At 39.0% G+C, this 10,556-nt stretch overlaps 1 pseudogene; it reads right to left on the minus strand.

Annotated features, from left to right (window-relative positions):
- Nucleotides 1–999: 999 nt before the first annotated feature.
- Nucleotides 1,000–2,168, minus strand: Dnaja1-ps2 (DnaJ heat shock protein family (Hsp40) member A1, pseudogene 2; annotated as a pseudogene).
- Between the last annotated feature and the right edge of the window lie 8,388 nt (nucleotides 2,169–10,556).

The raw sequence follows: 10,556 nt of genomic DNA on the forward strand, positions 1-10,556 counted from the left end.
CATTGTATCTTAGTGGACTCATCATTTGATACACAACTGAAAGCAATTTTTTTCCAAAAATTGTCACTTAATAATAGTTCAGGACAAGGATCAGGGGTGTATATGTCATGTGAGCCACTTTCTGATTTGTGATTGGCTGTTGGCAGGTCTAATCTTGTGCAAGCCCGCTTTAAGATCTGTTTGCAATGATTGTGCCATGCCCTCAAGAGAGCATTTCACATCCCTTCTCCCTTCCTTATGGTTCTTACCTTCTTCTGCAATTTCTTATTCTGCAATGTTCCCTGAGCCCTAGATGAACTGCTAATAAATGTCTGGCTTAGGGCTAAGCACTTAACTGCCATGTATTTTAAACATCTGATATACAGAAAGCAAGCTAGAACTGAGTGGGAAGCTTCCCCCCGCTAGATAGTTTTTGCCATGCTGGAAGGTGACAGATAGTACACCAATGGTCTGACCCAGCTGTAAACTCTATGAATGACAGTGAAAACCTGGTAGGCAAGATATGTATACATCTTGATAGTGGTGCAACTCTTACAGGGGTAACCCATAAACCTCAATATGTATTTGAGGCTTCTCCAGAAGAGGGAATATGCCTGCCTGATCCTATAAACCTGGTCAAAAATTTGAGGCTGAAGAAGTTACAAACCTTATGTATCACCTCACTAATGCTGCTTAGCTAAATTGAAATGACACCAGACTACAAACTAAATATCTGTCCTAATAGTCACAGACAATTTTTGCTACTATACTTAATTAGAGAAACTACTCTCTTCATTGAACAGAGGTTAAATGTAGCCTTAGATTTTTTTCAAAACCTACTTCATTTAGTGGGGTTTATTATTGAGCTTTTATATTTGTGTTTATTCTTCATTTAACTTTTAAGACACTACTATAATTGAATATTAAAACAAAAACAATAGCCAAGTAGTAGGCATATTATGATTATAGTCCTTCCCATGTTCACTACTGCATACAGAATGTCAAAGAATGACTGGCCCATTAAGAGGTCTGACACTGAACGCCACCTCTGAGGTGATGTTTGTCATCCTCATATGCTTCTCCATTATAATGACTCTGTCTTTTCTGACTTGGATCAAAGTCCACCAGTTCTATCTGATCCATTTCAACAGCCTCTTCTACTTCCATTCAGGAAGTAGTTTTTCCAGCCAAGAGAGTTTATCAGGAGAGAAAAAGCCATTTTCAGGAAAGTTTACCTTAAACTCAATGACTAGACATCCCTTTTCATATGGCCGATGGTATATTGGCTTACCTTCACATAGCACACATTTTACATCTCCATGGTGGACAATCTGCCCTGGATGAGAGGTGATGACTATGGTTCAGTTGTCAAGAGTAGATATTAGCTTTTGGAAGCTGCACAATGATTTCAACCTGCTGTATTTCCATACATATGAAAAGGTCTTCTCCTCACCTTGTAAAAACAGCATGGTCCTTCTGATTTAACACAATGATATCTCCTGGCTCCAGTCATGATTTTTGGTCTCCTTGACCATGGGATGTTATCTTCTGACTATCTTTCATGCCTTTATCAACATGAACTTCTAAAATTTTCTTCTTTCCAACTATCTTTCTTCCACTGCAGCTTTTATATCTGTCCTTAGGACTGATGCATTCTCCATGACCCCAGCACTCCATGCACACAGACTGAATTTGTTGAACCATTGCAAGTCCAATCTGATAAATCCTTATCTGCATGCACATCCCCCAGCAGTTGAGACAGCACTCTACTGCTCCTTTCTTACCACCTCAGCCTTCAAATTTGTCACAAATCACATATCTTTGCAGAGCCAGTTTTCTTGTTGCACCATTATATAAGTCTCTAAGAGCTGATGCATGGCATTTTTATCTTCCCTTTCTCTCTGCATTCTTCTTCCTCCTCCTCCAAAGAACATATCAAAGATATCCATGGGCGAGCCAAAACCACCACCCGCTCTGCCCTCTTTAATCACCTGCTTGCCCCCTTTATCATTTTTGGACTAAGCAAGAACTTCATAAGCTTGAGAAATCTGTTTAAACGTTTCTCCTTCATTTGGGTTCTTATCAGGGTGGTACTTCAAGACCAATTTTCTAAATGGCTTTTTTAATTTTTCCTGGCTGGCCTTGGGTTTAACCTCCAAAACATCATAGTAAGTAGTATTTCTCACCATTTTTTATAGTCAGTGTGAGAGAGCAGAAACAGGGGCATAGCACAGCACAGCTCGGCCAGATGCTGTTCCTCTAGGACCCACCGAGCATTCTGGAAAGTTCCTCATTTAGTGTTCTTAAATGCTTTAACCTCCCTTCTAACCTACTGGCCAGAAGTAAGGGGAAAAGATAAATGGGAAAAGGATGTTGTGGACCTGTGTAGAAGTAGTTCCTTGGGGTGATTCCACTCTTCATTGTCAGGGTACCAGCAGTCCAGTTCAATAGTGAACACTAAACACGAATCAGTAGCGGCAGCACAATCTAGCAGAAAGATCAAGGCTCCACTGAATCAGCCCAAGTCAGCAGAAATAGCCAGAATCAGCCAGAACACCATGAGAGTTTCTTTAGCACATTTTTCTCTACTAAGTAAAGACCAACAAAGACTAGAAAACCAACTAAGACTAGCAAAGCCTTGCATTCTTAACAATGCAAGAACATCCTCTCACAGTTTGTGGAGTTCCATTTATATTCTTTCCTACATCACATACTCTTTCAAGTTTCTGCTTTCAGCAAAACATTATATATCCCTCTCACAAGAAAGCTTCCAGAAAAATATCACATGAAACCACTGAGTTGCTAAAGAAACCAGAAATTTCCACTGCAAGTGGATACTAAGACTTGTGGCTGCTTAATATGCTTAAACTGTTTGATTTTTGGATATTGTAAAAGTCAAACCATTCACCAAAAGCTATACTTCAACTCTAGTATTTTGATGCTTTAATTGAGCTGTACAATAATCTCTCATGATACTGGGAAGCTAGAACGGGCGACATCTCCCAGTGACCTACATGGTCATAAAGAAAAAACACACATCTTGGTCTACAGTGAGATATGTAGCTGTGATACTAAGTAGGTCAGCTAAATTGGTTGCATTTTCAATTTATCATGGGTCTTTCCTGGTACATTATTGTAAGTCAAGGAAGAGTTGTACTGGTTTTGTTATTACATTTTTTATGCTAGTCATATTCAAGTTACTATTTCAAGCTTTCTGTTCCCCTATTGAACTTGCTCTTTTGTTATCAATATTATGTACTTTTATCACTAGGCTATTGACTATTTTAACACAATTTTTGGAAAAGCTAGGTATTTGAGGCACTTGAGTTAAGTGAACATTTCTGTTGTTGATGTCGTTTGTTGTTGTCAACAATGGGTTATTTTCTTTGCTTTATCCTGTTAGGGGATTGATTTAATCCCATTAATAATTATTCACTGCACTAGTGACTTCAAATTCCTTCAGTGATGAACAGAAGATTTCTCTGCTGTGCATTTTACAAAAATATGCACAGGTAAGGGATGCCGGGGGTTTTATACTGTACTTGTACTGCTTCTTCAGCTTTCATCAGACCATGTTGTTATGTAATGAAATCTCTGAAGTTTTCTTTTTTTTCCCAAGTGCTTAGGCTTGCTTCTTAAGCCATTTTGGTATATATGGCTATATTTGGTATGTATGACTATATTTGTATATTTCTCACCACACATCATTAAAACTGGAATAACAAAATTTCAGCAAGAAAATCTGCCTACTGAATAAAATCTAAGCAGAATCTCAATGTAATCATTTAAATTAAAATATATCTTTAAAACCAAATCTAATATATATTAATGACAATACACAAACTGAATATGTTTTCTAATCATTTAGTAGGCAATACTCTAAGAACAGAAATTATTTGGCTAAATGCTTTAATTTAGTTTAACAATAAATGCTTCTAGGACAAAATCATTACTCAAGCATTATTAAATTTCATTATACAAAATAAAAACCGACCAGAATTTCTCATTGTATTGCACTGAAGTCTAAAGTGAACTTTTTGGTGTGTTTGCAGGGAACATAATCCCTGGAAGTTTACACAAATTTCATTACAAAAGTGGCACCAAAAGTATCCAAACTGGATTCCTGCCAATGGAAAGGGATTTAAAGCAGGGTGTTTTGACCCAAATGACTCCAATTTGCTTTTAGACATTTGGTGTTTTAACAAACAAAATGCCCATTAATTTAAGCCATCTGGGAAGTTCTTCTGCACTTGCACCATAAAGTGGAGGATTTTTCTGCCCTGCTATCTTCAGCAGGATATGCTGAGAATTTAACATGAGGCAAGAGAATCTCGACCTATGACCCATTCATCTTCTCTGAGACCAGATCTCTCTGGGCTTTGCTGACATTCTCCCTCCCCTTACCTCTTCTTCCTCCCCTTCTCTCCTTCATTCTTTCATGTGTTCTCCACTGTAAATTCTTCCCCAATCACAGTTTTTTTACGGACTGACACAGGAAAGCAGTATTTTTAGATGTCTGTAATTCAAAATACATTCTCCCTATATATGGCTTTTCCAACATTTATTTTCAAATTAAATTTATGAAGTCTTTAAAAAACGTTTAGCCTTATCCTAAGCTGTCATGTTCATTGAAAGTATGAACGCCTAGTAGAGTCAATAAAGTGAAGGTGTCCCCAAGCCTCCCTCCCGAAAGCCCTGATATGTCAAGTCTAAGCACAACGAGCTTCTGAGTGGGGCTGATTCGACTTTGCAAACTGCAACCTAACATACCGGTTTGTAATAGTTATTCTATGTACACCCATTGTTTCTAAACTACTGATATATGTAATCATAACACCATTATATATAAAACTTTTAAAAATCAAAAGATTACTTTGTGAAGCACCATATTCTTTTTTCACCCATGGTGCATCTGTAGAGTAAATTGTTATAAATCCTTCTTTCTCGATTCTCCTGGTGAATAAGCTTTAATTTGGTTTGCTTTTGCCTTTAATATAAGTTTTCAAATACCTATAATGTTCTGTTGCTGACGGACAAAAGTCCTCATTGTACCCGTGTTTCCAGCATCAATCTCCAGTGTCTTCTCCTGACAGTCATTTAAATACAAAAGAAGAGCTTTGCCTCAAGAAATCCAGGGAGAACTTTGAGAATATCCAAGAGGAAGAATAGTGTTCATGATTTTGCTTGCACAGTTCTTCTTGCCCTCACATTATGCCCCTAGATCTGTCTGAGAAACCTTAGTATGTCAAAGACCTTGGTCTCTTCATCATGTTATGTATAGACTACTGTTCAAATGGCAGGTGATGAAGCTACGTTTATGAACACTGTTTATTCATATGTGTTGGCATTGAAGACTGTTAAGTGCTGATTAGCTAGGCATCATGACAAGGGCACAGTGACATGTCACTGGCATGCAGTGTTTTCTAATAAACATTGTTACCATTAACGCTCTAACAAGGATGCAAGAAAAAGAGCTACAAAATCAGAAAGAGATGGAAATTCTTGAGAGCTATGCCTGAGACATTTAGATGAAAGCACCTAGGATTACGCTAGTCTCACAAACATGAAAATGCTTACCCTGCTGCTGGCACCCTTGGGATTTCCCTCACGCTGCCCTTCTCATCTGCAATGTCTTCTTTTCTCACCTCTATCAATTCAAACTTGACCTTTGCTTTAAGGCTCAGCTGGAACACAACCCCTCTAACGGAGCTCCTATCAATCTTTCGTTCCTTGGAACATCTAAAGCAATTACAGAACGTGCAGGATAGTGCTTGTATTCCATTACGGATTCCTCAGGACTGCCTAATAAAAGTTACTTTTCCTTCAATCAACAGATAAGGTTCTGTAACATCTTCTGTACCTGTGCTAACTTCATTCCAAGTGGTTCATCTTTGATATGTTTATATTATAACAACAGCTAAAGAAATCTCTAACTATGATATTTTCTTGATTTTATATAATCTATTACTTTACTGACAGATAAAAACAAATTCTATTAATTTATTGATCACATATACAGAATATGCAATAAATATAATTTACCTATTAATGATTCCTTAATTGGCTCTGGTCACTGTGACATAATTTAATAGGAAAGTGAGGATTTTAGGTCAAATTCTTTTAATGTGAACTTAATTTTTAGATTAGTTGCCTCAAAAATGAGGATTACAAACTTATCTGAAGAAAACATCCATAAGGAAGTAATTATGAAGCAGAATATACTTTTTATTGCTTTAGAAAAATATATAACCTCATCAGGAAAAGTAAAGCTATGGCAACAGCATCATATAACTAGTTTATTTGTGTTTTTCTTTTGTCAACAGCCATGTTAACATCTGGTAGATAATGTTAACGTCTATATGATACAGAAATATTACCAAAGCAGCCAATTAACATCCAGACAAAAATCTCTGTGACTTATTCTGTACATTTGGTGCCGAACAACAGATCTAACATTTGTTGGAAACAGCCATATTAATATTCTGAAAGAAGTTTAGATTTCAGTACATCCAAAAGAACCAGACAATGGAAGTCAGGAAAGAACAATCTGTTATGTCCCTGCCAAGAGACACCTGGCCCTCTGGATGCTTGAGAGTATTCCTAGCTTATGGAGACAGATCTGACCATGCTTGGGGCAGGTGACTGTCGGCTGAGGGGGGAGAAATACTTTATCGATCATGAAAAGAAATTGTCTAAAGAAGCTTCTACCTTTACAGACACAAGCTCAGCTTAAGATGGCTGTTGTGCTCTATGTGATGAATTGATCCAGGGAAGGACATGGGAAACTCCCATTCAGCACTTTCCTGTTACTTAAAGATACAGAGAACAGTGTCGAGCTAAGCAATAGTGAGCTATCTTCTGCTATATCCTAGTTATAGCACAAAAATCTTTCTCTGTGGTTGATAAGAATTGAAATCCAGTCAGTTTCCACTGAGGTAAAAGAGCAGTAAACTAAACTCTCTGACACTTTCTAAAACCACCCTAAGGTTAAAAAGTCCCCAACCGCTGCTGAAGGCATAAGAATCTTGGAAAGACTTGGATTCAAGTCTTGCCTTGCTCATAAACTGGTTCTGATCGGATATGAACTGATACCATATGTCATCTTGGTCTGCTTTATTTCCTAATATAAATGAGATTCCACTGCTCCTTATATCTTCCCCAAGTGAAATTAAATGAAAAGGGGGAATAATCATTGTAAATCACAGAAGATGGAAGGTAAATTTAAATTGCAGTAACCTGGCTTCTTCACTGTTCTTCATTCCTTTATAGAAAAGTGCACCGTCTGGAGGCCATGACCACTCTACTTAGCCTAGCTTCAGTAACTCAGTGCCATCCTAAAAGCATACTGTTGGAAATGTTTACTGTCAATTGAAGAAGACACCTGCACATTGCATTCATTTGCTACAGAACATTAATGATGTGTAGGCAGATTTGATCTTTGTGTGTTTATCTTGTCATCCAAGAGAAACATTTTTTAAAAACTTGAAGTTTTCAGACGTTTAAACAAAGCTCAAGAAATAGAGTTCCTAGCAAATAATGGCAATCACATTGAGAACTAAGCAAATAAGCTTACTGCATTGTGATCCAAAATGTAGAGTAGACGGTTTGCCAAATTCCGAGATTCTTTTTGGAGCTGAGGAACGAACCCAGAGCCTTGCACTTGCTAGGCAAGCGCTCCACCACTAAGCTAAATCGCCAACCCCAAATTCTGAGATTCTTAAATGCTGTAGGAGAGCTCAGAACTCGGACTTTCCACATTCTATCTCATAAAGAGTTCCTTTTATGCTGTTTATAACCAGCCAGATAACACCACTGTACCTCTGAACATCCATCCAAACTCCTCAGAAGCATTTTCCACAGTGGTTTCTCATCTAGCATGACAGTTTTTCCTAGGTTCCCTCTGACCTTTACCCAGAATAGGTCACAATTGTCCGGTCATCTTCTGAGTCCTTGGTGTGAGGTTCATATTCAATATTTCCTGTGAAAAAATGACTCCAATGAGTAGTATTTCAGATTATATTTTCTTTCTGTATTTTGGAATATTCACATAAACGACATCAAAGTGTGATGTCTCCGGGAGGGTACACTTTACATGCCCAGCCTGAATGTGAATTCTGGACCTTTGTTCTGACTGTTACTCTTCATAAGAGGTCAAAGGATTTTAGATTCCAGAGAAGAGGTGTCCCACCCACAACAGAGAATCATGTAGCAGTGGATAGAAAGGCAACATAAAAAAAAATGTTCCTTGCCTAAGTATCCATAATTTTAAATACTTCAGAAGTCATTTAAATTAGTATAGCTATGCAATAGCTGACTTGGAATATGTTTTATCTGTAGTCACCTTAAAATAGTGATACATTTTTGCTTCTATTTATTAACACATATTAAAAATATGTTGAGAAATTAATTTATAAAAATAACACATTTTTTTTGGATTGAAGTTATCCTTATGGATTCCAACATGCTGTTTTTGCTCCCATCCTGTCTTTTCCTCAAGGGCAACTGAGGCCTTCACCAAGAAAATAAGGTTGTAAATGTTTCTTCACACAGGTGGGAAACACTGGCTGTCAGGGACAGGATGAAGGGTAAGAAAAACAAAAGTTCTAGTGTAGCATTTGAACACTGAAGAAGGAAACGTAGCTCTTCTATTTGGTATTTTCACCATATTTCGGAGCAGGCATTCTTCCTGTTTGACTTATTAGGTCAGACATTATCTTCCTAGGTTTCTTCTCCCAAGTGGCTTAAGGGAAGTGGCTGAGACTGTTGTCTATTCATCCCTGCAGTGGACTCCCTTTGTTAATGTTGTTCAATTTGTAAAGTTTGTAAACTCTCAAGACAAGAATGTGGCCAAGCTCCTACCTGAGGAGTTCCAGCAGCCAGGCTCCTCTCCTAGACCTTCCTAAAGGTTTCCATCTTCTGTAACTGTCACAAAAGTCAACTCCAACCCCCTCAAGAGGATGCTCCCTAAATTATGCTAGTTTTAGGTGAAGAGTCTGAACAAAAGCCATCAATTCCTGGACTTCCCACAGAAACCCACCATTCCCTGAACAAGAACCCACCAATTCCTGAGTTTCCCCTAAGCTCAGGACTTGAAATCCCACCAAACCTTACCCTGGAATTCTCTACCTAGAAAGCGCTACCTGACAAGAACTCCCATATAAACACCATGCTTTATCCAATTCCCTGCTGACTGCTCACTCCAGGAGTATAGGCAGTCACTCCTGGTTTCATCCCTTCCCACCCTGTACCCTTCAATAAATATACTTTATAATATTTACTGCTGGGTGTGACTCTTTCTTTGGAAAAAGCTGAGAAGTAGTGAATAGAAGAAAGGAAGAATGGAGGAGAAACAGCTCAGCTAGGGATTCCTTCCCCTGGGAGCTGCAACTCCTCTGCTGAAGAGACTTCCTGTCAGAGCTGTAAGCTTCCGGAGCTCCCTTGTCTCAGGATGCCCTTCCCTTGGGACACTGTCCCACCTCAGAACTATGTGCTTCCTGGATTTCTGAGTCCCAGGACACCTTCCCATCTGAACAGGAAGGCCAATAGAGATCACTTGATACATGTTATCGATGTCTGCCTCTATTTTGGTCTTCTTCAATGTAAGGATCAGTGTTGGCTCAGGACCCCCCAAGACCAAGTTCTTAGCACAAAGGAGATTTATTTCCCCAAAGGGGAAAAGGGCAGGGAATAAAGAAGACATGAGATAGAGGATGAAGGAGAAGCAGGAAAGAAAAAGGGAGAGGGGACAAGAATATTTGTCCCCAGAGTGGGGAGAAGGATTGACTCTGGTTAGAGAGGAGACATATGTGGCCCATAGGAAGATGGTGGTTTATAAAAGTTAAAGGAGGAAAACCTGTGTTAGGATGAGGTGTGAAGTTTTAATTGGGCATGTTAATTGGGTAAGCCAAAGGGGGCTTTTGACTTCTCAGCTTGGTTGAATATGTTGGTACCTGGACCTTGGTAGTCAGGCTCAGGAGGAGGAAGTGGCCAAATAGGGGGCTAGACCTCTAGCTTTATGCATGTGATCTAATGGGTTTGTAGCAAGTCAGAGGGGATGGAGGAGAAGGGCAAGGTCTTCCAGAGCCATGTCTGCCGTGTTCAGCCTGGCTAGAGTGCCTTCGATCAGTACCTTGGAATTCAATTTAACACCTGCGTTTTGGATTGTGCTCCCCAGTTCCCATAGAGCTGCATTTCACCCACATCTCAGTCTGGGGTCACTCCTCTCTTTGGCTGCAGTTCACAAGCAGAGGAGAAGCCACTCTTCAGCTCTACGAAGCACAATTACATACATTTTGTATGATTTAAGAAGGCTTTAGATAAAAAGAAAAAAGGGAAGTGAACTCGAAGAGAAAATGTGAAGGGTTTGTATCTGCTTTTTAATTTTACAAGTCCAAGCCACATGCCACTCATCTCCTGACACCTCTTTGTCCCTAGGACAGTACATGATTGTCTGGAGTAGAAATCAGCCTTTGCCCCACTCTCATTTCTGAGTCCAGCTTACCTTCTGGCAAAGAGGCAAAAAGTGTTTTGTGCTTATACCTCTTCTCCTGTCGTCTAGACCCCAATTTTCTGAGCCT

Source organism: Rattus norvegicus, chromosome 5 (genome assembly GCF_021556685.1).
Source record: "Rattus norvegicus strain SHRSP/BbbUtx chromosome 5, alternate assembly SHRSP_T2T, whole genome shotgun sequence".
NCBI classification, from domain to species: domain Eukaryota; kingdom Metazoa; phylum Chordata; class Mammalia; order Rodentia; family Muridae; genus Rattus; species Rattus norvegicus.